The 26,209-nt window shown below is 33.9% G+C and overlaps 1 pseudogene across 1 annotated transcript in view; it reads left to right on the top strand.

Moving 5' to 3' along the window:
* Window positions 1-24,367, top strand: part of LOC143248206 (atrial natriuretic peptide receptor 1-like) — a 138,644-nt pseudogene extending 114,277 nt beyond the window's left edge. The window contains exons 11-14 of the transcript XR_013026815.1: window positions 3,034-3,157; window positions 19,447-19,515; window positions 20,577-20,751; window positions 24,225-24,367. The product of XR_013026815.1 is annotated as an atrial natriuretic peptide receptor 1-like (transcript). The remainder of the gene's footprint in view (window positions 1-3,033; window positions 3,158-19,446; window positions 19,516-20,576; window positions 20,752-24,224) is intronic.
* Window positions 24,368-26,209: the final 1,842 nt, after the last annotated feature.

Below are 26,209 nucleotides of genomic sequence, written 5' to 3'. Positions count from 1 at the left end.
AACTGGAATTTGTTCAGAGTTTCGCAGATCCATGTGTTTACATACGGAAGGGTGAAAATCTAGCAATAGTTGCGGTATATGTGGATGATATTATTTTGGTTGCTGATAGTGATGATGAAATAATCACTATAAAGGAAGCACTGAAGGAAAACTTCCGCATGAAAGACCTTGGAAAGCTCCATTAAGTCCTTGGACTCAGTGTTATTCAGGATGAAAAGAATGGCTGTGTATGGTTAAATCAAAGACAGTATATCCAAACTATGATGGTGAAATTTGAAATTACTGAGTGTAAGGCAGTTGCAACTCCATCAGATGTAAACGTGAAACTGCAAAAGGATGATTGTGTTAGCACTCAGGTTGACTGCAGTTTGTACCAGTAGTTGGTAGGCAGCCTTCTGTATGCTGCAATGGGAACAAGACCAGATATTGCAGTGGGAGCAATATCTAAATATTGTGCTCAGACCAACACAGTACATTTGACAGCAGCAAAGAGAATCCTACGTTACTTAAAAGGAACAGCTGATCTTAGTCTTAAGTTTGAAAAGGTACCAGGAGACATCATTACTGGTTACGCAGATGCATATTTTGCTGGAGACCTGGATGATAGGAAGTTCACATCAGGAAATATCTTCATTCAAGCAGGAGCAGCTGTAAGTTGGATCAGCAAAAAGCAATCCACGGTGGCCCTGTCCACCTCAGAGGCAGAGTATATAGCCTTGAGTCTTGCAGCACAGGAAACAGTATGGTTGAGAAGACTACTGCAAGAAATAGGTTTCGAAGTTGATGACCCTCTTCGTATCATCGAAGATAACCAAGGAACAATTGCAATGGCACAAAATCCAGTGGGTCATGCAAGAACAAAACACAATGATATTCGTTACCACTTCATTCGCCAAAGTGTGCAGAACGGATCAGTAAAACTGGAATATTGTCCCACAAACAGTATGACTGCTGACATTCTTACAAAGCCACTTGCTAGAAATGCATTTGAAAGGTTCAGAGATAATGTTGGACTGGCACCAAGGGATAAATGAACCAGATAAAGTGACGATTATAATAACAGATTGAAAGTAATTGTAAAACATTTAGAATAACTGTAAGATTATTGACAGTAATTGTAAGTTTGTTTAAAACTTAAAATTAAGTGGGAGTGTTAAGAATATCGAGATAAGTGCTGCCACCTGTAGGAGAACGTTATTCATGACAGGAACAGGAAGTATTATGATGTCACACTTTATTTTTTCTGTACATGTGCACTCAGTGAATAAACACATATCAACAGAAATTAAATTCAAATGATTTGACATTCTGTTCAAAGTAACCAATGAAAAAATATTACAATTGAAAGTGATACCTCCCAGTATCACAGCGATATGTCTCGTGACTTACGCTTCTTGATACTCATGGTGGGCAAAGCCCAGATAGCGCATTGAGTAGCATTGTGCTTCAGTCTAAATAATCAATTTAAAGAGACTCTGGCTATTAATGAAAAAAACACAACTATTATGCATACACTTTAAGCCTTGTGAAATTTTCATTAAATATAATAAAACATGTTGTAAAGTATAGTGTTATTTTTATTAAGTACGACAACAATACATTCTCTAATTAACTGCACTTGTCATAAGACATTAACATGAGGCCTATCACATCTTTTTAACACTGAATCCTTATGTAGTCGCATATGGTTTCTCAGAATATGATAATCTATAACATTTTATATTCGCTGTGTCCACTACGACAACTCATTTCACTTTCACCAGCACATCAGAAAGCACCAAACACAGTAGTGACAGAATACTATTTTATATATACACTAATGTTTGAAAATCCCTAATAGACTAGATAACGAATGCAGTGTTAAAAGTATAATAGGCCCAATGTTTTATGACTACTATAATTAATTATAAGCAGCAGTTGAACTGAGGCGGAATACCATTCCACTTCCAGCTTATTAAACTGTACACTTTTCAGGAGGGATTCGATAAACTGTGCAATAAATATTTACGGCAGCAACACACTAAAGGAGAAACTACTTTTTATTTCTTAAAATTTCGTGTAACTTGTAAAAGCGAGGCAAGAAAGAGAGAAAGTAGTACTTAAGTGGAGGTTCAGTTGTTGTGACCGAGTTCGTAACCACATATAACCATAACAGTTTCCATGTTATAGCGTGTAACAGCACACACGTTTATACTTAATTTTATTGATTTATTATCCTTTGAACTGTGTAAAATATCATTCCGCCACACAAAAAAAATGATTAAGCGCTGACTAAGAGCGCCTATGCCCCGCTTCAACTTGACATTTTCGTGAATCCCTAGTTCATGTCTTGAAAAATCAGTATAGAAAACTACGATCGATATCATGACGAAACATTGAAAACTTTGACGCCTACGGGTCCGATTCCCGAAACTTTTAAACACTTAGCAACGCCTCTGCCACATCACAAATTGCAAATCACTTCGCGAACGTGTCACGTTACCGTATCGAATTACATAACTCAGAACTGCTCGTTAGAATACTTTGTGAAGAATACTTTATTATTATCTTACTTAAAATATCCTAATAGTTACTTTTATAACAATAAATATAATGTTCAGCTACCGAACTTCACAAACCATTCCACTTCCTCATTTTCCCCCACTTCAAACACTGATCATAATGATATTTCGCTGGTTGGATGAAGCATTTGAAACCATTAGTCTAACCATTAGTCATTATTATAAGTAACAGCTTTTACAGCAAGAAAGATTTACTTATAGAACAGGTTTCTATCAACGGTGCTTTTTTTTTTAGTGTATTTCGGAATGATCGTTTTGTTTGTTTGTAGTTAAGAACAAAGCTACACAATGGGCTATCTGAATTCTGCCCACTACAGTATCAAAATCCAATTTCCAGTTCACGCACATACTGCCAATGGTGGGCTACTACAGATGTTACCTATTCTAAAAACAAATATTTCTCACTGTAACTTGTAGTAAAATGACTTAATCAGAAAGTAAATGGAAAACGAATTCTGTTTTAACATTTCAGGTTTGTTGCAGAAGAGCTGAAGAAAGGTAACCACGTGAAACCTGAAGCTTTCGAATGTGTGACAATTTTCTTCAGTGACATTGTAGGTTTTACAGCTTTGTCAGCAGTAAGCACACCAATGGAGGTAGTTTACAGTTTCTCTGTTATACTTTCTCAATATCAACGTAATAATGTGTTGCACATTTCGTTCACTTTCATCATAGTTTGTAAAATGTTTTGAATCTATAAATAAATAACTTAAAATAATGTTTATAATGTGATGAAACACTTGACGTTTTTCTTCACCAGGATGGTTTTGTCTTTTTGTGTCAAGCTTTTTTATGAAATATCGTACCGATAAATCCAAAAGTGGAGATGAGTGTGTTAATTTAACAAACCCGTTTAGCCCGGCATGGTTAGTGGTAAGGGCGCTCTACTTGTAATCTGAGAGTCGCGGGTTCGAATCTCCGTCACACCAAATATGCTCTTCCTTTCAGTCGTGGGGGCATAATGATGTTACGCTTAATCCTACTATTCGTTAGTAAAAGAGTTGCCCAAGAGTTGGCGGTGGGTGTTGATGACTAGCTGCTTTCTTTCTCTAGTCTTACACTGTTAAAGTAGAGACTGCTAGCGCATATAGCTCTCATGTGGTGTTGCGCGAAATTAAAAACAAATGAGTAATAAACCTGTTTTAAATTATGAATTTTATTTATATGATATATCAACTTTAATTAGTTCTATAAATTTAGAAAAAACACTTTTATTAATATATTTCTAAGTTCTTTTACTTTTTTGGTTTATTTTTTATACTATTGGTACTGTTTCTAACCAGGGAAGGTTTGACGCCAAGAGACTAGGATGTGACTTAACGTCTACAATTTTCTCCAAGTTTAAGCAGTATAAAACAAGAACTGGTCTATAGTAAATAATTATTCAGTTGTGAGTAATCAGTGTATAATTTAACCCTTTTCATGTTTCTGTCATCACGTTCGTTAACTCAGTATTGTACATTTTGAGTTTGTGTTTTCTAGAAGAGAATCTCTTCTAGGACTTTGTGGAAATTAGGCCTATTATTAATCATCGAAGAACAGAGAACACACAGAACATGAGAATCAAAAAGATAAAACGTGTCCCTTATCATGTACACTGGGCTTTGCATTTATGTTTGCAGAGAATAAACTGAAATACTCAGTCGAACAATAGCAACCATTATAATAAAAGTACAATAAAAAATTAAATTTTATAAAGTAAAATAAATACTGGTGTAGACGTAATCGAGCTTACTATAGTAATATAGAAAGTTTTAAAACAAACTTATATCTAATTTAGTGAATCAGTGTAATTATGGCAGTCCGAGCCAAAATAAGATTTATTTTTTAATTTTGAAATAACTCAGTTTTTGTAGCTTTGACTTTCTTGTTTGAGTTCTTTTTTTTAGTATTAAAACTTTCTGTATTACGGTAGTAATCAAGTTTACATATGTATTAAAACTTTCTGTACTACTATAGTAATCAAGTTTACATTAGTATTAAAACTTTCTGTATTACTGTAGTAATCAAGTTTACATTAGTATTAAAACTTTCTGTATTACTGTAGTAATCAAGTTTACATATGTATTAAAACTTTCTGTATTACTGTAGTAATCAAGTTTACATTAGTATTAAAACTTTCTGTATTACTGAAGTAATCAAGTTTACATTGGTATTAAAACTTTCTGTATTACTGTAGTAATCAAGTTTACATTAATATTAAAACTTTCTGTATTACTGTAGTAATCAAGTTTACATAGGTATTAAAACTTTCTGTATTACTGTAGTAATCAAGTTTACATACGTATTAAAACTTTCTGTACTACTGTAGTAATCAAGTTTACATTAGTATTAAAACTTTCTGTATTACTGTAGCAATCAAGTTTACATTAGTATTAAAACTCTGTATTACTATAGTAATCAAGTTTACATACGTATTAAAACTTTCTGTATTACTGTAGTAATCAAGTTTACATACGTATCAAAAATTTCTGTATTACTGTAGTAATCAAGTTTACATACGTATTAAAACTTTCTGTATTACTGTAATAATCAAGTTTACATATGTATTAAAACTTTCTGTATTACTGTAGTAATCAAGTTTACATACGTATTAAAACTTTCTGTATTACTGTAGTAATCAAGTTTACATACGTATTAAAACTTTCTGTACTACTGTAGTAATCAAGTTTACATTAGTATTAAAACTTTCTGTATTACTGTAGTAATCAAGTTTACATTAGTATTAAAACTCTGTATTACTATAGTAATCAAGTTTACATACGTATTAAAACTTTCTGTATTACTGTAGTAATCAAGTTTACATACGTATTAAAACTTTCTGTATTACTGTAGTAATCAAGTTTACATTGGTATTAAAACTTTCTGTATTACTGTAATAATCAAGTTTACATATGTATTAAAACTTTCTGTATTACTGTAGTAATCAAGTTTACATTAATATTAAAACTTTCTGTATTACTGTAGTAATCAAGTTTACATATGTATTAAAACTTTATGTATTACTGTTGTAATCAAGGTTACATATGTATTAAAACTTTCTGTATTACTGTTGTAATCAAGTTTACATAGGTATTAAGACTTTCTGTATTACTGTAGTAATCAAGTTTACATTAGTATTAAAACTTTCTGTATTACTGAAGTAATCAAGTTTACATATGTATTAAAACTTTCTGTATTACTGTAGTAATCAAGTTTACATTAATATTAAAACTTTCTGTATTACTGTAGTAATCAAGTTTACATACGTATTAAAACTTTCTGTATTACTGTAGTAATCAAGTTTACATACGTATTAAAACTTTCTGTACTACTGTAGTAATCAAGTTTACATTAGTATTAAAACTTTCTGTATTACTGTAGTAATCAAGTTTACATTAGTATTAAAACTCTGTATTACTGTAGTAATCAAGTTTACATACGTATTAAAACTTTCTGTATTACTGTAGTAATCAAGTTTACATTGGTATTAAAACTTTCTGTATTACTGTAATAATCAAGTTTACATTAGTATTAAAACTCTGTATTACTGTAGTAATCAAGTTTACATACGTATTAAAACTTTCTGTACTACTGTAGTAATCAAGTTTACATTGGTATTAAAACTTTCTGTATTACTGTAATAATCAAGTTTACATATGTATTAAAACTTTCTGTATTACTGTAGTAATCAAGTTTACATTAATATTAAAACTTTCTGTATTACTGTAGTAATCAAGTTTACATATGTATTAAAACTTTCTGTATTACTGTTGTAATCAAGGTTACATATGTATTAAAACTTTCTGTATTACTGTTGTAATCAAGTTTACATATGTATCAATTCGTCTTTACAGAATAACAACTTCTTGCAGTCGTTTCTTTCCTTTTTTTAAATACCAGCTGGGGAGATGCTCGTATATCCAATTCAATTTTATTACTCATCATAGCCTTTACCAACCGATCTTCAAACTTAAATTATGTGCCCAAATTAGTTGATCATCCGTTATATATATGCTACAAACATTTTAAGTGCAAGAAAGCAATCATTGAGCCCCAGACGGAAGAGTTCTGTTGTTTTCTGTAAGCTTGTCTGTAAAAGTCACAAAGTCAGTTGCTTACGTAATTAGATGAAAATTTGTTGAAACGATGAAATTTTGATACGTTCCATAAACACATATATATACCTTTTTAAACAATGCCTTATCCAAAGTTATCTATTGTAGTTACATAAATGTGATTTCATCCATTATAGTAAGACATGCGTCAATGTATCATACATGACAATAAATTTGAAGGCACATAACAGTCGTTGTGAAAAACGTTTCACAGTTTCAACGTTCGAAATACTCAGTATGGCATCAGCGTATTTATTTCCACAGAACCTTTCTCTTAATTTTGGAGCCATGGGTGCGATATAAGGGTGGCATTTTTATCCCATTACTTGATAAGACAAGACTAGTTCCAGGGTTAGCAGTAGGTGCTGTTAACTAGCTGCTTTTCACCTATTTGATCAGTGTAAAATTAGATACGATACTTATGTGCAGTTAGGCCTTATGTAGTTTGATCGAAATTTTGCACGAAACAAACAATACGACAGTCGTTGTTTAAAAAACAAAATTCATTTTAAAGTTAAATTAAAGCTGCACTGAATTAAAAACATAATTAAACCTTAATATAATATCCAGCTCATATTTTTAAACTTCTCTATTAGAAAATCAAACATTTACTACAGAAATGTCACGATGACCTATATTACTCTTATACAGATTTTAACAATTATCTTTACTAAACTGAAAAAATTACCATAATAAACTACAAAGTTCGAAGGAAAGAACACACAGAAATGTTTGTGGTAATAAAATTAATCAAACTCACCTTTAACGCTTGATTCAACTAGAGCCAGAAGTATATAATACAAATATCAGATCGTACACTAGTTTGCATGAGTAAATATGAATGGTTTTTGTTGTTAGATGATTCTTCCGTTAGCGCGCTCTTAATCATTTGGGCAAAATAAATCAAGATGCAGTTCACGTAACGATGCCAAACTAATGCATTTCTTCTTTTAATGTTTTTACAAACTTCAAATATGTTCAGTTTTGCTGTAGATGTTTACAAATGGCAATAACTAAAATACAACAAATAAAACTACTTGTACAAAGTACCCGTGATTGCTAACACTAACTGATTTACATCTTATCTTAAAATACCCTAGACTCGCTAAGTAATCTAACAATACTTCTCTAAGCGTCATATTTATAATCTATATTTAGGCTTGCCATACGTCCCGGTTTGAGGGTCTGTCCCGGTGTCCTATCCGGTTTATCAATTTGTCCTGGTTGACACTGAATTGTCTCGGAATGTCCCGGTTTTTGATGAAAGGCATAAACTCCAAAAAAAAACAAAAAAAAACTGAAAATGTTAAAATCTGCATAGAGTCCTGACTTAATGTTGACAACAAATTGTTTTGTTTGTTTTTGGAATTTCGCACAAAGCTACTCGAGGGCTATCTGTGCTAGCCGTCCCTAATTTAGCAGTGTAAGACTAGAGGGAAGGCAGCTAGTCATCACCACCCACCGCCAACTCTTGGGCTACTCTTTTACCAACGAATTGTGGGATTGATCGTAACATTATAACACCCCCACGGCTGGGAGAGCGAGCATATTTAGCGCGACGCGGGCGCGAACCCGCGACCCTCGGATTACGAGTCGCACGCCTTACGCGCTCGGCCATGCTGACAAAAAAAATTTTTAAGTTTTCATTTTTATTAGTTGATGGGTAGAGAGAGCCATAGTGCTGTAGCATGCAAATTTTCAAAGGTATTGCATCAGACGCACTTTACAGTACCCGTACTGTAACAGATGATACAGTACCCGTACAAGTATAGTGATTCATCAGTGGATTGCTACTGGGGGTACGCGCGTAACGGCAACTGTACAAGCGGCGAGCGGCAGCATATGCAAAGCTTTCTTTGAGCAAGTGTTTGTGATTGCTTTATTTATTACGTTAGTCATACGGTACATGATTAATTATTTTCGTTCTTTTATTTTAGAAATTAATCATAGTCATAATGTCCAAAGCTGGTAAAAGAAAGTACACATTTATCAGTGAATTGTAAAAAAAATATCCATTCTTGAATAAAATATGTAGCAAGGAAGACAGAGTCAAATGTTTGCAGTGCTCATCTGAGTTCTCTGTTTCGTTCACATGGTGGTCACTCAGACATAAAGGACCATTTAAAAAGTGTTAAATATGCAGGTAGTCTTTCAGTAGCTGCTCAAAGTTCAAGAGTTGATGTGTTCTTCAAAAAAAAACTGAGCGTGAAGAGTTAACAGTTGCTAAAGAAGCAACCTTTGCTTATCACAGTGTTGTTCACAATATAAGCTTTAAAACAACTGATTGCTCTTCCAAATTGAACGAAAAATGAAACTATAATTTTAATTCAATTGTTCCTTTGGCAGCAGAGGAATTGAAGAGAAACTTAATGGAGGTCCAATTTGTTTCATTTACAGCAGAAGCTTCAAACCGAAAAGATGCCAAAATTATACCTGTCGTGGTGCGATATTGTTTGCCAGAGGAAGTAAAACTTTTAGACTTTCATTCGTTTCCTGGAGTGACATCAGAAATTTTGAAGAATTGCTTAGTATCCACTTTACAAAAATATGATTTATCAAAACAAATTGTTGCTTATTGTGGTGACAACTGCAATACAAATTTTGGACGTGTAAAGAGAAAGAGAAAAACAATGTATATAGTTGATTGAAGGAGGAACTTATGGGTGTTGGTTGGGGTGCTCATATTGTACATAATCGTATCTAAACTGCAGTTGATGTCCTTCCTATTGAAGTGGAAAGCTTAGTGGTTAAAATTTACAAATATTTCTACATTTACACTGTGTGTGTTACACACCTAAAAGAATTATGTGAGTTTGTAGAAATTGAGTACAAGAAGGTTTTCCAGTATGGAAATACACGATTTCTGTCTTTGTTACCAGCTGTTGAGAGAATACTCCAGATATATGAAGGATTGAAGTCATATTTTTGTTCACAAGAACAGTGCCTATTGTTGATAAAAAGATTTTTTGAGAGTATATGTGGAGAAATGTATCTATGGTTTGTTTATGGTCAAGTAAGCTTATTCAACAAAGTTATTTCAGCCATGCAGAAAACAAAAGTAACTCAATTGATATTGTTGCAGAACTTAATAAGTTGAAAACCAACCTGAAAGAAAGGTGAGATAATAACTTTATTCCCTTTTGTGAAAAAAAAAATACTCAGTGTGCTAGAGGAAGAGGGAGGATGTCAGGTAGACTTGATGATTAGGAAGGAAACATACTCAGTGTACTAGATGAAGAGGGAGGATGCCAGGTAGACTTGATGATTAGGAAGGAAACATACTCAGTGTGCTAGAAAAGAGGGAGGATGTCAGGTAGACTTGATGATTAGGAAGGAAACATACTCAGTGTACTAGATGAAGAGGGAGGATGCCAGGTAGACTTGATGATTAGGAAGGAAACATACTCAGTGTGCTAGAGGAAGAGGGAGGATGACAGGTAGACTTGATGATTATGAAGGAAACATACTCAGTGTGCTAGATGAAGAGGGAGGATGTCAGGTAGACTTGATGATTAGGAAGGAAACATACTCAGTGTACTAGATGAAGAGGGAGGATGCCAGGTAGACTTGATGATTAGGAAGGAAACATACTCAGTGTGCTAGAAAAAGAGGGAGGATGTCAGGTAGACTTGATGATTAGGAAGGAAACATACTCAGTGTGCTAGAGGAAGAGGGAGGATGACAGGTAGACTTGATGATTATGAAGGAAACATACTCAGTGTACTAGATGAAGAGGGAGGATGCCAGGTAGACTTGATGATTAGGAAGGAAACATACTCAGTGTGCTAGAGGAAGAGGGAGGATACCAGGTAGACTTGATGATTAGGAAGGAATTTACCAGTTTTTATTATTGCTGCCTGTCTTATATTGAGCTGTAAGAAAACAGTTTTGGTGGTGGGGAATACTTTGTTTAGATAAAAAACAGTGTTTTATTGTGGTCTGACATAGAAACAGCTGCTGAAAAAATTAATGAAACCCTTGTAGATGCTGCAATCAGTGTTGATGATCAGTTTGATGAAGTTTTTCTTGTAAAACCATCAAAATGTGACGAGTGGAAACAGGTTGTGAAGAAAAATGTATAGAACTTTTCAACCGCTTTAAAGATCAAAGTATTTCTGTACCTAATCTCAGGCAAGTTATGGAGTATATTTGTTGTTTATCAGGCATTTCTGCCCCTGTTGAAAGAGTATTTTCAGTGATGAATAGGATTTGGTCTCAAGAAAGAGGTCAAATGAATAAATCAACAGTGAAAGGACTGTTGCATTGTAAACTCAATATTGACTTGAGTTGCAGTGAGTTATTTGAAGAAATAAAAACTAATAAAGATTTTTTGAAGTTCATTCGAGTGAAAAATACGAATGGTCACAAAAAAGTGTTCAGTGAAAAATTAATGAAATTTTGATGTTCCTTGTCTTGCTGAATTTAAATAAATATATAAACAACCAGAACTCTTTTTTCCAGCATTGGGGAGTTCGGTTATGAAAGCATTTCTTTAATATACCAGTGCTGGCACCTATAATAAAAATTGAAAACTGTCTCGGTTTGAGTCTTGGAAATTATGGTAAGCCTATCTATATTCGAATATACTATGAAAAACAATGTCAAATCTAGTGATCTTTTATCAGGGTTGCTGCACAAGACCAAATTTGTATGGTCTTGGAACCAAATTAAATAGCTTCAGTACCAAATTAATCAAGTAACTCAAAATCCATCATGAAACTAGGCTTGCAGGAAAAATGGACTAAGATACATATTTTTTATCCATTGTTCATGTATATTTATATCGAATGATATCATTCGTGTGTAAGGGATTGTTATATTTTGAAAATTTTCCTTTTATTTCAGGCAATACGATTTTTAAATAACCTGTTTGATATCTGCATATTACTATATGGAAATAAAACAAATAAATAAACACACAAAATAACATTACCGACAATTTTCGAAAATGTTTTCTCTCTTGGAATGGTGACTGGTGAGATTCTACCATAGAGATAAAAACTGAAAACTTTAAGGGGCCTAGTTTACGTTCTTCAAACTGCATTGTTGTCTACAGGGCCACTGAAGTACTAAACACGATACCAACACTGCGAACAACCTCTCAGTAACATCAAATACAAGAACAGATGACAAGTTTTTTCTCATTTTATCATATTTAAGAAACTCTTGAAGAATAACCTTTACATACTCATACTGTAAGGAAAGAAACGGAATGCACTTGATAAGGACTTTTTAACAGTTGGAATACACTTGATAAGGACTTTTTATCAGTTGGAATACACTTCATAAGAACTTTTTAACAGTTGGAATACACTTGATAAGGACTTTTGAACAGTTGGAATACGCTTGATAAGGACGTTTTAACAGTTGGAATACACTTGATAAGAACTTTTTAACAGTTGGAATCCAGTTGATAAGGGCTTTTTAACAGTTTGAATACACTAGATAAGGACTTTTTAACAGTTGGAATACACTTTATAAGGAGTTTTTCAATTGGAATACACTTGCAAAGGACTTTTAACAGTTGGAATACACTTGCAAAGGACTTTTAACAGTTGGAATACACTTGCTAAGGACTTTTGAACAGTTGGAATACGCTTGACAAGGACTATTTAACACTTAGAATACACTTGATAAGAACTTTGTAACAGTTGGAATACACTTGATAAGGACTTTTTAACAGTTGGAATACACTTGCTAAGGACTTTTTAACAGTTGGAATACACTTGATAAGGGCCTTTTAACAGTTGGAATACACTTGATAAGGGCTTTTGAACAGTTGGAATACACTTGATAAGGACTTTTAACAGTTGGAATACACTTGCTAAGGACTTTTTAACAGTTTGAATACACTTGATAAGGACTTTTTCAATTGGAATACACTTGCAAAGGACTTTTAACAGTTGGAATACACTTGCAAAGGACTTTTAACAGTTGGAATACACTTGCTAAGGACTTTTGAACAGTTGGAATACGCTTGACAAGGACTATTTAACACTTAGAATACACTTGATAAGAACTTTGTAACAGTTGGAATACACTTGATAAGAACTTTTTAACAGTTGGAATACACTTGATAAGGACTTTTTAACAGTTGGAATACACTTGCTAAGGACTTTTTAACAGTTGGAATACACTTGCTAAGGACTTTTTAACAGTTGGAATACACTTGCTAAGGGCCTTTTAACAGTTGGAATACACTTGATAAGGGCTTTTGAACAGTTGGAATACACTTGATAAGGACTTTTAACAGTTGGAATACACTTGCTAAGGACTTTTTAACAGTTTGAATACACTTGATAAGGACTTTTTAACAGTTGGAATCCAGTTGATAAGGACTTTTGAACAGTTGGAATACACTTGATAAGGACTTTTAACAGTTGGAATACACTTGCTAAGGACTTTTTAACAGTTTGAATACACTTGATAAGGACTTTTTAACAGTTGTAATACACTAGATAAGGACTTTTTAACAGTTGGAATACACTTGCTAAGGACTTTTTAACAGTTGGGATACACTTGCTAAGGGCTTTTTAACAGTTGGAATACACTTGATAAGGACTGTTGAACAGTTGGAATACACTTGCTAAGGACTTTTAACAGTTGGAATACACTTGCTAAGGACTTTTTAACAGTTTGAATACACTAGATAAGGACTTTTTAACAGTTGGAATACACTTTATAAGGACTTTTTCAATTGGAATACACTTGCAAAGGACTTTTAACAGTTGGAATACACTTGCAAAGGACTTTTAACAGTTGGAATACACTTGCAAAGGACTTTTAACAGTTGGAATACGCTTGACAAGGACTATTTAACACTTAGAATACACTTGATAAGAACTTTGTAACAGTTGGAATACACTTGATAAGAACTTTTTAACAGTTGGAATACACTTGATAAGGACTTTTTAACAGTTGGAATACACTTGCTAAGGGCCTTTTAACAGTTGGAATACACTTGATAAGGGCTTTTGAACAGTTGGAATACACTTGATAAGGACTTTTAACAGTTGGAATACACTTGCTAAGGACTTTTTAACAGTTTGAATACACTTGATAAGGACTTTTTAACAGTTGGAATACACTTGATAAGGACTTTTAACAGTTGGAATACACTTGCTAAGGACTTTTTAACAGTTTGAATACACTTGATAAGGACTTTTTAACAGTTGGAATCCAGTTGATAAGGACGTTTTAATAATTTTATGATTCGATTTTCATCCTCTTTTTCATTTCTTTGTGAACGTCTCTCACTGAACATCTTTGTTAGTCAAAGAACACGTCAAGACTGTCATCTGCATCATTTTTACTATCGTACATTTTCGTGTTAAATAGTGCCAACATGCTATTTGTTGGTTTAAAATCTTTGCAAGAGTAACTATTCATCATCAGGTGTGTTCTAATTCTCAAAATGGCTTTTAACATGCGCACTTCCATACGATTATGGACCTCGTTTTTCACAGAGGTGGTATGGGAAAATATGCATTCCACAACTGCATTACTCACTGGGATGGTCAAACACGTAGGTTACAAGATCTTCATAAACACGTGTGTTGCAAGCATCTTCATACCTCATAATTCCTCCTCAAAACTCAACGGAATCTTTAGGAATTTTGCCATCTTTAAACACACTAGTTTCTTCATTCCAGGGGTGACACAAAATTTTGCGGTATTGGCTGTCACACACGTCTGTTGCTTTTTGTAGAAGATTCTGAAATGGAAGTTCTCTGAAAGATAGCCTGTCTGTTTGAGAAAAATCAATGCTAGGTGCCAATCATTTCAGTCCAGCGAATAACTGCCAGTTTGTGGGCAGTCGTTTTTCAACTTGAAACACCAATTCAATAATCATTTCACGGCATCTCTCCTTGACAAATCGTATCTGGTCTTTTGAATTCTTTTTACATCTTTCGTACTCGAAATCAAATTTTGCATCAAACTGAACTTTTGACATAGGCAGCTGTATTCCGTTCATATCACACACCCTGCTTTGAAGAGATCTGTAGAGAACGTCAAGATTATTTATTAGCTTTTCAGGATTGGCATTTGTTGCCTGAAAAAGTGCATTTACTTGTTAAAACTCAAAAACGAGTGGTATCGCAAAAACAAAATTCATAATTCCGAATAAATCTTTAAAATTTGAATGCCTAAGGGTACCTTCCCTGAACTGTGCAGGAATTTCCCTCCAAAGAAAACCTAAATTTAAAGGCAGTTTCTCAAAGCCGTTCTGAATGCAAAGCGCAAAACTATGGCAGATGCATGGTATCTTAGCGCAATCTGGTGACGCATCTCGAAGTCTCGACCACAATGAATTATTTTCCCCTACCATGTTATTAGTCCATCACTGGCAAAAACAATACAATTAGACAGACACAACTCTCTTTTGTAAAGCTAAGATAACAATGCTTTGTAAAGAACTTCTCCAGTTGTGTCGACGACAGGAACAAGTCCCAAAAATGATGTTTTCAATATCCCATCGTCTTCGTCATAATATCTTGCACAAACGTACGTTTTTATCACTGGAAATGTCAGTAGACTCATCAGCAAGCAGACAGTATTTCTTGTTTCTTATTTTGTTCATTACTTCGTTTTCTAAACAAGGATCAATCACGTTTTGAATGAGCATTGAACACTTCCCTTACCATGCTTCTTGATGACATCACTAATGTTATCAATACCACTAACAGAGCAGTGACAACACACCGTAACCGTGAGTTCTATTTCACACTTTATAAATTCCTTAGAAGCTTTTGATGTTGTTTTTGGAAAATTTATAGTACTGCACGAGGAAAGAATGGTACTTCTAATCTTAGGTTCTTGTGTCTCACTGTGTATCTTTAAGGTGGCCTTTCTGGGACCCAGATTTTTCTTACATACATTACAATATGTCTGCTAATCTTATGTTTTTGTGTCTCACTGTGTGTCTTTAAGGTGGCCTTTCTGGGACCCAGATTTTCCTTACATACATTACAATATGTCTGCTAATCTTATGTTCTTGTGTCTCACTGTGTGTCTTTAAGGTGGCCTTTCTGGGACCCAGATTTTCTTACATACATTACAATATGTCTGCTAATCTTATGTTCTTGTGTCTCACTGTGCGTTTTTAAGGTGGCCTTTCTGGGACCCAGATTTTTCTTACGTACATTACAATATGTCTGCTAATCTTATGTTTTTGTGTCTCACTGTGTGTCTTTAAGGTGGCCTTTCTGGGACCCAGATTTTCCTTACATACATTACAATATGTCTGCTAATCTTATGTTCTTGTGTCTCACTGTGTGTCTTTAAGGTGGCCTTTCTGGGACCCAGATTTTTCTTACATACATTACAATATGTCTGCTAATCTTATGTTTTTGTGTCTCACTGTGTGTCTTTAAGGTGGCCTTTCTAGGGACCCAGATTTTTCTTACGTACATTACAATATGTCTGCTAATCTTATGTTCTTGTGTCTCACTGTGTGTCTTTAAGGTGGCCTTTCTGGGACCCAGATTTTTCTTACGTACATTACAATATGTCTGCTAATCTTATGTTTTTGTGTCTCACTGTGTGTCTTTAAGGTGGCCTTTCTAGGAACCCAGATTTTTCTTACATACATTACAATATGTCTGCTAATCTTATGTTTTTGTGTCTCACTGTGTGTCTTTAAGGTGGCCTTTCTAGGAACCCAGATTTTTCTTACATACATTACAATATGTCTGCTAATCTTATGTTTTTGTGTCTCACTGTGTGTCTTTAAGGTGGCCTTTCTGGGACCCAGATTTTCTTACATACATTACAATATGTCTGCTAATCTTATGTTTTTGTGTCTCACTGTGTGTCTTTAAGGTGGCCTTTCTGGGACCCAGATTTTTCTTACATACATTACAATATGTCTGCTAATCTTATGTTCTTGTGTCTCACTGTGTGTCTTTAAGGTGGCCTTTCTGGGACCCAGATTTTTCTTACATACATTACAATATGTCTGCTAATCTTATGTTCTTGTGTCTCACTGTGTGTCTTTAAGGTGGCCTTTCTGGGACCCAGATTTTTCTTACATACATTACAATATGTCTGCTAATCTTATGTTTTTGTGTCTCACTGTGTGTCTTTAAGGTGGCCTTTCTAGGAACCCAGATTTTTCTTACATACATTACAATATGTCTGCTAATCTTATGTTCTTGTGTCTCACTGTGTGTCTTTAAGGTGGCCTTTCTGGGACCCAGATTTTTCTTACATACATTACAATATGTCTGCTAATCTTATGTTCTTGTGTCTCACTGTGTGTCTTTAAGGTGGCCTTTCTGGGACCCAGATTTTTCTTACATACATTACAATATGTCTGCTAATCTTATGTTTTTGTGTCTCACTGTGTGTCTTTAAGGTGGCCTTTCTAGGAACCCAGATTTTTCTTACATACATTACAATATGTCTGCTAATCTTATGTTCTTGTGTCTCACTGTGTGTCTTTAAGGTGGCCTTTCTGGGACCCAGATTTTTCTTACATACATTACAATATGTCTGCTAATCTTATGTTCTTGTGTCTCACTGTGTGTCTTTAAGGTGGCCTTTCTGGGATCCAGATTTTTCTTACATACATTACAATATGTCTGCTAATCTTATGTTCTTGTGTCTCACTGTGTGTCTTTAAGGTGCCCTTTCTGGGACCCAGAATTTTCTTACATACATTACAATATGTCTGCTAATCTTATGTTTTTGTGTCTCACTGTGTGTCTTTAAGGTGGCCTTTCTAGGAACCCAGATTTTTCTTACATACATTACAATATGTCTGCTAATCTTATGTTCTTGTGTCTCACTGTGTGTCTTTAAGGTGGCCTTTCTGGGACCCAAATTTTTCTTACATACATTACAATATGTCTGCTAATCTTATGTTCTTGTGTCTCACTGTGTGTCTTTAAGGTGGCCTTTCTGGGATCCAGATTTTTCTTACATACATTACAATATGTCTGCTAATCTTATGTTCTTGTGTCTCACTGTGTGTCTTTAAGGTGCCCTTTCTGGGACCCAGAATTTTCTTACATACATTACAATATGTCTGCTAATCTTATGTTTTTGTGTCTCACTGTGCGTTTTTAAGGTGCCCTTTCTGGGACCCAGATTTTTCTTACATACATTACAATATGTCTGCTAATCTTATGTTTTTGTGTCTCACTGTGCGTTTTTAAGGTGGCCTTTCTGGGACCCAGATTTTTCTTACGTACATTACAATATGTCTGCTAATCTTATGTTCTTGTGTCTCACTGTGTGTCTTTAAGGTGGCCTTTCTGGGATCCAGATTTTTCTTACATACATTACAATATGTCTGCTAATCTTATGTTCTTGTGTCTCACTGTGTGTTTTAAGGTGGCCTTTCTGGGACCCAGATTTTTCTTACGTACATTACAATATGTCTGCTCATTACCATCCGTATTCTTACTCAGCCCACTTGGGATGATACTTTCTTTTAGCTTCGTAATCTTTCCACCTCGGTATTTTCATATATTTGTTGGTATATTTAACGTAATAATGCGCACGAGATAAGGCCTATACGCTGTCGAGTTGCACATCAAACTTAACTTTACACAGCGCCAGTTGATGGTTTTTTGTTGTTTTTTTCTATACCAACCGTATGCGCAAACGTGATACGAAATGCGATAAAAGATGATAGAGTATGTGATTGATGACGTCAAAAGGCCCAGTATAATGTATTTTCATGTATTTAGTCTCAGAATTTCGAGGTTAAGACTAAATTAATACCAAGTTTTTGCTTCAGTACAAAATCCTTATTTTAGGAACCAAATAGCTTTGTTTAACACTGCCTAATGTTGGCTTTGAAAAATACCAAGTGGCAACCCTGATCATTTTAGGCATTCTGGGCCCTCTAGCTGACAAATTATAAATTTAAAAATATATTTTAGACATTTGTGATAACGAGAAATCCCTTTAAATTAAAAAATGTATTCTCAAGACGGTTGGTATAGATAATAACACTTTGATCTAAATAAAATACAGAACAAAGTTTCGACCTTATTAGGTCATCGTCAGGTTAACAAAGACGAGAAATTTGGGTGGTATTTTAGCTTACGGTCTACACAAATACCACCATCATTATCACCGTTTTAATGACTCACTGAAACAAAAATTCTTGCTAAATCATTTGTATTTACGCACGTTTTTGTTGTTTTCGAAAAGAGTATCTTAGATTTAGATTACAACCTTACTAGTTTTGATTGGTGGAACGTGTTTAATTACGATTATATTTGCCCCCAAAACGGTAGGTAATGGTATTTTGTACTTCATTAGTTTAAAGGCGTTATTTATAATAACTGACGCTAATTGCAAACAAACGAAAGTTAAAACAGCGATGGTGATACCTCTGTGGACCACAGCTATGATGTACACACATTTTAGTATCACCTAAATGTGTTTGTGTTTAAACATAAAGCTACACAATGGGCTATCTGTGAGATGCCTGATGTTGGTATCGTAACCCCGATTTGATTAGTTATAAGCACCCAAAGCAATGAAATGAGCCACATGGATGAATGAAAGACTAAACATATTCAAACGAAATTATGACCAGGTTTTCCAACTGTATTTTTGACAATAAATAACATACGAATATTTGTGGTGATAAATTAATATTAACAGACTCGCAACTGATATTTGATTCAGCACGAGCCAGTGAAGATACGAGTTTCATTTGGGAATATATATGTTTGAAGTAAGATACACTATTAGGCTGCAATTTCGATAAAATCTAACTAAACATGTAATGTCTAATTGTAATTGAAAGTATTGTTGCCTTTAAACAGGTAGTTGACCTTCTGAACGACCTCTACACTTATTTTGACTCCACTATTGAAAACTATGACGTGTACAAGGTAATATTTTCAAACTATTTTATGTAGGTTTTGGCTTTCAATTTCACTACGTTTCCATAATTACCCTATATGTCCGTTCATAAATTTCGTATTGGTATTTAGTAATACTTAAGTGAAAGTATATTTTTACAATAATTTGTAAAGAAGACAATTTATTTCATGTTTTATTTACCATGTAAAGTATTTATTTATTTATTATTGTAAGGCACGTATGACTGTAAATATTTCATGTTTTATTTACCATGTAAAGTATTTATTTATTTATTATTGTAAGGCACGTATGACTGTAAATATTTCATGTTTTATTTACCATGTAAAGTATTTATTTATTTATTATTGTAAGGCACGTATGACTGTAAATATTTCATGTTTTATTTACCAAGTAAAGTATTTATTTATTTATTTATTATTGTAAGGCACGTATGACTGTGAATATTTCATGTTTTATTTACCATGTAAAGTATTTATTTATTTATTATTGTAAGGCACGTATGACTGTAAATATTTCATGTTTTATTTACCATGTAAAGTATTTATTTATTAATTATTGTAAGGCATGTATGACTGTAAATATTTCATGTTTTATTTACCATGTAAAGTATTTATTTATTTATTATTGTAAGGCACGTATGACTGTAAATATTTCATGTTTTATTTACCATGTAAAGTATTTATTTATTTATTATTGTAAGGCACGTATAACTGTAAATATTTCGTGTTTTATTTACCATGTAAAGTATTTATTTATTATTGTTAGACACGCATGACTGTAGATATTTCATGTTTCATTTACCATGTAAAGTATTTATTTATTATTGTAAGGCACGTATGACTAAATATTTCTCACACTTTTAACATGTTTGTCTAAACATACATGAAGTTCAAAACATACATACAAAACTTTACTCCTAGTAACATACTTTGTTATTAGTCTAACCATTTGATTTATTTTTATTTTATTTTTTCATCGTTAATTTAAATTTGCAGCGTTTTACTATATATGTTTTTTTCTAAATCTCGTGAATTAGGGTTAATTATTGTCAGTACCTTTCTCGTCACAGGTGGAAACTATTGGTGATGCTTACATGGTGGTTTCTGGTTTGCCAATCCAAAATGGCAATGAACATGCACGAGAAATATCTCGTTTGTCTCTAGCTTTGCTCGCCGGGATAGGAAATTTCAAAATTCGACACCGACCTGAGAGAAAATTGAAATTACGAATCGGAATACATTCTGGTATGATATCTGATGATATAATATTTCATTTGTTCTCTGCTACATAAAATTATGGTGTATACTTCTTGTGTAATTACACATTGTAAACACGGAAAAAAACAGCATTATCTCAAGCTATTTTAGCACTATAACCCTTCGTAAGTTTGATGTAGTTTTCATGTCATAGTTGTTGTAAGATATTTTAGTACTCTAACCCTTCGTAAGTTTGATATAGTTTTCATGCCATAGTTGTTGTAAGATATTTTAGTACTGTAACCCTTCGTAAGTTTGATGTAGTTTTCATGCCATAGTTGTTGTAAGATATTTTAGTGCTGTAACCCTTCGTAAGTTTGATGTAGTTTTCATGTCATAGTTGTTGTAAGATATTTAGTACTGTAACCCTTCGTAAGTTTTATATAATTTTCACGTCATAGTTGTTGTAAGATATTTTAGTACTGTAACTCTTCGTAAGTTTGATGTAGTTTTCACGTCATAGTTGTTGTAAGATATTTTAGTACTGTAACCCTTCGTAAATTTGATGTAGTTTTCATGTCATAGTTGTTGTAAGATATTTTAGTACTGTAACCCTTCGTAAGTTTGATGTAGTTTTCATGTCATAGTTGTTGTAAGCTAATTTCGATAAAAAGATATTTGGGGAATTAAACACCGTAGGATAATAAACTAATTTTAAAAAGTTTTAACTTTATCAGGATGGATTTGTTTGCCTGAAAACAATCATATTATCACATTGTATTTACTTTATACCAGGGGTCACCAAACTACGGCCCTCGAGGTCATTTTGTCCGGTCCGCCAGCAGCTAGCCGCTTGGAAATAAACAAGTGACATTTCATCTGTCATAACAAAATAAATCACATCGATGGTCGCTTTAAGCTGGCAAACACAAGACGTTATGATAAAAAGAAACAAGGCTGCCACGCGCATTTTTAACCAATAGGAAAATTCTTCTTTCGTCCTTGCTGCCCGTTTATTCATATCGAGGCACGTATCTATGAAAGTATTAGGATTTCGGAAACAAGTACAGACTTAACCCTCGTCCTATCGACTCGTCTTGTAAATTCAGCGGCCTTGGGTTACCGCTTCAGCAAGCTCATTTCTCTTGGTAGTCGGGTTATGCGCTTTTCGTAACTCGTTCTTAGGTAAGTGTCGTGGCAAACGTACGTTTCAATATATTTTGTTTGTGCATTCTTGGACCAGTACAATACTTTTCTCACAGCGTTCTGTGTTTTTCATTTTCAGATCCTGTTTTTTTCACCCATAGTTATGGCTGCTTTTAAAAGAAGAAAAATGGACTCTGAGTGTCGTGAAGAATGGGGAGAAAAGTACTTCTTTGTGTAAACCAGAAAGCTGCTTGTGTGATATGCACCGAAAATGTTGCCGTTTTCAAAGAGTACAATCTTCAGCGTCACTATGAAACAAAATATCTATCAACATATTTGAAATTTTCAGGAAAGTTCCGTTCTGAGAAATTTGAATCCATGAAACGTGCTTTTGAATCTCAAAAGAATCTCTTCACGAGAAAGTTTGCTGAAAATGAATCTGTCACTTGTACAAGTTACAAAATAGTGCATAGGATAGCAGAGCGAGGAAAACCTTTTACTGACGGCAACTTCATCAAAGAGTGTATGATGGAAGCAGCAAATGAGCTGTGTCTTGAAAAAGGCAATTTCTTTTAAAGTATCAGCCTTTCAGCAACTTCAGTTGTACGGAGAGCAGAAGAACTTGGAGAGAATATCGCATTACAGATATGCCAAAAAGCTAGAAACTTTCTATGGTATTCTCTGGCACTGGATGAGTCTACTGATCTCTCGAGAACGTCACAACTTCTCGTGTTCATTCGTGAAGTTAATTTGGACTTTCAGATCACGGAAGAGTTGGCATCAGTTTGCAGCATGCACGGAAGAACAACTGGAGAAGACATTTTCATGGAAGTGCATAAAACTTTGCAAGACTATAACCTTCAGTGGAATCAACTTAGAGGTGTAACAGTTGACGGAGGAAAACACATGGCTGGAGTAAAGAAGGATCTGGTGGGGCTGATCAGGAAACAGTTGGAAGATCTTCAACTCCCAAGCGCTCTGTTCATATACTGTATCATACATCAGCAAGCACTCTGTGGACAAGACTTAGATATTTCTTGCGTATTGAAACCATTGAACTTAATTTGGAGTCATGCACTTAATTATCGCTAGTTCAAGGCATTTCTTGAAGAAATTGATTCGGATTTCTGTGACTTGCCTTATCACACGGCGGTGAGGTGGCTCAGCTGCGGTAAAGTCTTTTCTCGTTTTTATAAACTGAGAAGAGAAATAGATATATTTCTTATCGAGAAATATAGAGCCGATCCACTTCTGTCGGATCCAACCTGGTTGTCAAAGTTGTCATGAATGAATTGATCTTAAAACTTCAGGGGAAGAATAACCTTGACTGTGATCTCTATAGACTCATTAAGTGATTTTGGAGAAAGCTGTTATTGTTTAAAGCACATTTGGAAGGAGGAAACCTCTCTCATTTTCAGTGTTTCAATGAGTTTCTTGCTGGAATCACAGAAGATGTCAACCTGAAGTTTCAAAAAAAGATTATTGGTGATTTAAATAAATATTTTCAGAGAGATTTTAGGATCTCGGCAGAATCGAAAGTGACATTCTCTTTTTTTCAGAATCCTTTTGATTGTGTCATTGATGACGTGCCAGTGGAACTTCAGCTGGAGGTCACTGATTTGCAAGGAAATGACTTGTTGAAAACAAAACACAGAGAGGGGCCACTTATTGAATTTTACAGCTGCATACCTGAAAATGATTTTCCAAAGCTGAAGCAGTTCGCATCTGGTATGGAAGCAGTGTTCGGGACAACTTATGTCTGTCAACAAGCATTTTCAAAAATAAAGTATGTGAAGTCGGTACATCGATCAAGGTTGACTGATGAGCATTTGAAAGGAATTCTAATGATTGGATGCAGCAATTTAAAACCGAACATTGAAGATATTTTGAAAGTCAAACACCAATTTCATAAATCTCACTAACTTTTTTGCAGCTTATTGAAATTCAGATATGTACTTACTGTGTGCGATGTGACAACTGTTTTTGCTAATGTCACCTTCTTTGATAACCTTTTGGTAAATAAAAATGTTTGTTGTATTTCTGTTTGTTTTTTATTATATGTGTGTATTGCATGCTACTCCCACGTGACTAATGTGGCATTCTAAACTTAGTGTTAAGTTTTTTACAGAGAGCTTACGTTCTAGCTTATGAGTATTGAACATAATGATCATGTGGCCGCACTTCTCATTCCCCAAGTAATGTAGCCCCTGTGGAAAAAAAAAGTCTGGTGACCCCTGTTTTATACTAACAATGTTAACCTCTCACATGCAGTGTTATATTTATACTTGCCATAAAGCCATCTAAAGCTCAATATAAAATGTTCTGATGGAGACAGCTGAAAACCTGTTTCAATTTCGTTCTCACTCGTTTCTCAGGTCCATGTGTGGCGGGCGTGGTTGGACTTAAAATGCCTCGATATTGTTTATTTGGTGACACCGTTAACACTGCATCAAGGATGGAGTCTAACGGTGAAGGTAAGAAATACGTTGTATATGGTCTTATATTTAGAAATAGGTAGCAGTGTTGTAAGTTAAGGCAATGTTATATTGTTGACAGTTTGAATGGAATATAATAGTGAAGATAATTGTGTCATATTATAGATTAGCAACATAAGAACGAAGACAGCGGGCAGATTAAACTAATATTATATTTTTTTTGTTTGAATAGAATGTAACGGTAAATATATAAATTCTGTTAAATATAGATCATTATATGACATGGGAGATACTGGCGTGTGTTATATCGTCGACCGTTTGGACAACTGTTAAGATAAACATTTATTTGAATATAGATCAACTGTAGGATAGTGATAACGGTATAATGTTATATTGTTTACTGTCTAAATGGAATCTAATTGTGAAGGTTCTAAGTGTATTATACATAGACCAAATATACTGAACTGTAGGCTAATATGGTGATTGGAAGATATAACATTTTAACATTGCTGATTTGGTGATATGGAAGATATAACATTTTAACATTGCTGATTTAATATGAAAATAAAGTGTTTAAAAAGAAACATCTTTAACATATGACAAAATTAATGACATGTTGCTATAATGCATTTTTGATTATTTGTTGTTGAATTTCGCGCGAAGTTGCTCGAGAGCTACCTGCACTAACTATCCCTAATTTTGAAGTGAGAGGGTACAGGTAGTCAAAACACTATCCGCTACTTCTTCGGCTACCAAGGAGGAGTGGGTTTTATTGTAACAACTCTATGACTTAATGGGTGAGCGCGTTCGGTAATGGGATTTCAACTCACAACCCACAGGAGCGCCCTATTAACCAAGACGTGCCAGGTTCTGTATGATGTGATGTTTCTATATGATGGTGAAAACAAAAGACAAAGTTTATAGGATGGCTTAAAATGAGGAGAAAAACAACTTTTATGTCGATGAATAACAATATTTTTACTGTAATATGTTCATGTTTTACAATGATGGCTGTAACGTGAAAATATCATATTAAAACTTAGTACCACAGAAAACGATTAACTGTTTGTGTGAAGTAAAGCAGAGAGCTACGAGAGCTACACAAGGGCTACCCAGTTTTTAGTGTTGTAAGTCCAAAGATATACCGCTGTGCCAATGAAGTGCCACACGAAATGGAATAGTGTATAATATGATTTTTTATTAGATTAATGTGTTCAATGATAGTTTAGAGAATTACAATTATCTTCTTGTTTACTTTAAAGCATACGGTTATATTACTTTTAATTATATTATTCATGACATCTGCTCCTCTAAATGTGACGAACCAAGGAGTGGATGCACGAGAAACTCCATACAACTAATGTGTAGTACACTCTAATATAATGTAATGTTTGTGTTCTAATACTATAATTAAAGAAGAAAACTCAATACAACTAATGTGTAGTACACTCTAATATAATGTAATGTTAGTGTTCTAATACTATAATTAAAGAAGAAAACTCAATACAACTAATGTGTAGTACACTCTAATATAATGTAATGTTTGTGTTCTAATACTGTTATTAAAGAAGAAAACTCAATACAACTAATGTGTAGTACACTCTAATATAATGTAATGTTAGTGTTTTAATACTATAATTAAAGAAGAAAACTCAATACAACTAATGTGTAGTACACTCTAATATAATGTAATGTTAGTGTTCTAATACTATAATTAAAGAAGAAAACTCAATACAACTAATGTGTAGTACACTCTAATATAATGTAATGTTAGTGTTTTAATACTGTAATTAAAGAAGAAAACTCAATACAACTAATGTGTAGTACACTCTAATATAATGTAATGTTTGTGTTCTAATACTGTAATTAAAGAAGAAAACTCAATACAACTAATGTGTAGTACACTCTAATATAATGTAATGTTA

Source organism: Tachypleus tridentatus, chromosome 4 (genome assembly GCF_004210375.1).
Source record: "Tachypleus tridentatus isolate NWPU-2018 chromosome 4, ASM421037v1, whole genome shotgun sequence".
Classification (NCBI taxonomy): domain Eukaryota; kingdom Metazoa; phylum Arthropoda; class Merostomata; order Xiphosura; family Limulidae; genus Tachypleus; species Tachypleus tridentatus.
Note: the sequence above shows the minus strand (reverse complement) of the source record. Positions and strands in the feature narration are given on the sequence as shown.